The sequence below is a fragment of the Aplysia californica genome, unplaced genomic scaffold, assembly GCF_000002075.1.
Source record: "Aplysia californica isolate F4 #8 unplaced genomic scaffold, AplCal3.0 scaffold00437, whole genome shotgun sequence".
Lineage (NCBI taxonomy): Eukaryota > Metazoa > Mollusca > Gastropoda > Aplysiida > Aplysiidae > Aplysia > Aplysia californica.
This window is the reverse complement of record NW_004797707.1, coordinates 61,290-64,166: the sequence shown is the minus strand read 5'-3', so window position 1 is coordinate 64,166 and position 2,877 is coordinate 61,290. Positions and strand designations below refer to the sequence as shown.

General features: G+C 43.6%; 1 protein-coding gene across 1 annotated transcript in view; it reads right to left on the bottom strand.

The window, feature by feature from the left end:
• Positions 1-2,431, bottom strand: part of LOC101849392 — a 42,137-nt gene extending 39,706 nt beyond the window's left edge. Inside the window, exon 1 of the mRNA XM_005104807.1 lies at positions 2,080-2,431. The gene's annotated coding sequence lies outside the window, so the exon portion shown is untranslated. The remainder of the gene's footprint in view (positions 1-2,079) is intronic.
• Positions 2,432-2,877: the final 446 nt, after the last annotated feature.

Genomic DNA, 2,877 nt, shown 5'->3' with positions numbered 1-2,877 from the left:
TTTTTTTTGGTCACCAAGGGTTATTTAACGTGCACAACTTGCACCTGGGACCTCCGAGATGTTTCGTCCCTATCCGAGAAGGCTAGGTGTAGATCTTTCCTACCAGAAGACCAGGGGTGTGGCTGAAAGACAGCAGTAAGATGGAGCCAAGGAGAAGCAGTAGAAAAGCTGCAGAAAGAGTCAGGAGCCCAGAAGAGGGGGTAAAGGAGGTGAGGGGGTGGGTGCAGAAAGAGTCAGGAGCCCTGAGGAGGGGGCAAGGGAGGTGAGGGGGTGGGAGCAGAAAGTGGAGACGAGAGCAGACGGCAGAATATTGTTTGAGAGAAGGAAAGGAGGTGAAAGGAGAAAATTTTAGGGAACAACACATTTTATGTCTATTTATCGACGCATTTTTGTTATGGATTTTATGGGAAAACGTGATATAAAAAATTTTTCCAAGTTGCAATTTCCAAGGACACAACACAAAAAAGAAAGAGGAGAGATCAGGACGACAGATGTTTGAGAGGAAAGAAGATGGCTGGACAACGTCAGTCCTGTTTACGGAAAATCCTAACTTAAACTGTTCCACCTTTTTTCAGAACCAAGACCTTCGCCTTGCCGCTCTTCAACTGTAAAAATTTTGCAGGCAGAAGCAAACGAAGCATCTTTAGAATTTCGAAGGGAAACATTCTCTTCGCAGTGGGCTTTGAAACTCAGTCACATACCTCAAAACCTAGACCAATTTTGTGTCTTTGCATGTCCCAAAGGTCTAAAAACTTTACCCTTCCTCAAACCCCATACTCCGCCCCTTCCATGGTCAGAAGCTAAAACGATCATAAAGACTGATTTTTCTGAAAATGCCATCGAAGTTTTCACCATGTCAAGTATACATCCTTGGTATTTAACTTACTTTTAGTTTTAGTAAAGGTTTTACGGCACCTGCAACACCATAAGGTCATAATATAAGTGCCGAAAACTAGAGGTGTTACAAGAGAGTAAAGTAAAGTAAAGTTATTCCCGCATCCGATCCGGACATTGGGGATTGCCTTGTTAGTGAGACAACTTCCTGGGTCTTTTGCATATTGTGGTAGGATGGCCACAAGAGAGTAACAAAAAAGGAGGAGGAGAGAAGAGGACAATGGGGGGTTTTTTATAGTAAAGAAGAAGCAAACCACACCAGAGCACCCGCCAACCACCCACTTGGCATTTAACTAAACCAAATATAGACAAGTCTTTGAAAAACACCACAAAAAACTGTACAGGCCAGCTACTTACCAAATATGACACAATCAACATAAAAATAGATATTCTCGATAAGAGTAGGCTTCGGCCGCCACCCGGGCAAAATTCCAAATTCCTACCTAACTGAACATGTTTGGTGTGTCCCGATCGTTCATATGACCTTATGCAGTTGTGAGCGGCGTAAAACACTTACCAAAACAAACATATATCCTGAAGCAGAGGAACTTTTCACAGACGGATTTAAAAAAGTACGCCTCGATAGAGCCACTTAGTTAAAGCTTATTTTTATTTTTATTTTTTTTTATTTTGGTAAGTGTTTTACGGCGTTCACAACTGCTTAAGGTCATGTGAGCATGCGGGACACATTAAACATTGTCAGTTGGTTGGACATTTTAAATTTTGCCCGCGTGGCTGCCGAAGCCTACTCTTTGGCTCCTTCTTACGGCTGTCTTTCAGCCACATCACTGATCTTCTGGTAGGAAAGATCTACACCTAGCCTTCTCAGACAAGTGCGAAAAATCTCGGAGGTCCCGTGTGCAAGTTGCGCGCGATAAAGATCCCTTGTTGGTCTTGAATCGATAAGAGTAGGCTCCGGCCGCCACCCGCTGACAAAATTCAAAATGTCCTACCAACTGAAAATGTTTAATGTGTCCCGCGCGCTCATCATATGACCTTATGCAGTTGCGAGCGCCGTAAAACACTTACAAAAAACCCACCCAAAACGAACAAACAAAAATAGCGGGAAAAAAAGAAAAAAAGAAGAGAAAAAAATTCTGCAAAGGAAACCGGATATTCAGCAGTTTAGATCTATAATATTTATGTCAAAATGACAGCGAAAGAACTCAAAACTTTCCAACTTACCTCTCTATCTAGTTTTTTCCCAAGAATTCTGACAAGATTCTAGATCTAGGAAGTGTCGCTTCAACTCCTCGAGGGGAGATATCAATTCTGCGCGGCGCTGGTTTATATCTATATCACAGCTCTTGTCGAAGGAGAAGAAAGTTAAACATATCACGACAAACCGCGCGATGTTATCAAGTTATCAATACTGTTACTTCTGTTGGGACGAGATAAATGAACGAGTGTCCGAAACGGCGCTGTGCAGTAAAAGTTACTTCCCTTCTCTGTGGCCCTCTCCCTTTCTCTCTTTCTCTCTCTGTCTCTCTCCCTCTCTTTCTCGCTCTGGCTCTCTTTCTCGCGCGCGGCGGTACGAATGTTGGGGCGAAGTGGAAGCGAGGCGGGATAAACGGCCGTAATATCTATCCGGAGACGACTCCGACGGAGATAGACCAATCAAAATGCTTTGTGCCTCTGGACCAATTAAAAAAGAATCAGGGGGGTTACAAAGGGCCAGGCCCCCCTGTTTAAACCCATATTTTGATATTTTACAGTTAGGTTTGAATTTATTTATTTTTTAAATAATTGATTTGCTATATATTTAGTGGCTGCTATAATATGTGATATCTGTAGCAAACAATACGCAGTTTGACCCCCCACAGCAGTGCATCTGTGTGCGGGAGTGCGTCTCCGAATAGTTCCTGGGTGCTCGCCGGAGACGTCTTCGAATATCTTCTGGAGGATAAACGGCTTGATTTTGTGCTGCAACCGGACGGAGTGAGGGGGCGGGGCTGGTCTTTTAGCGGGAAAATGACACGAGGA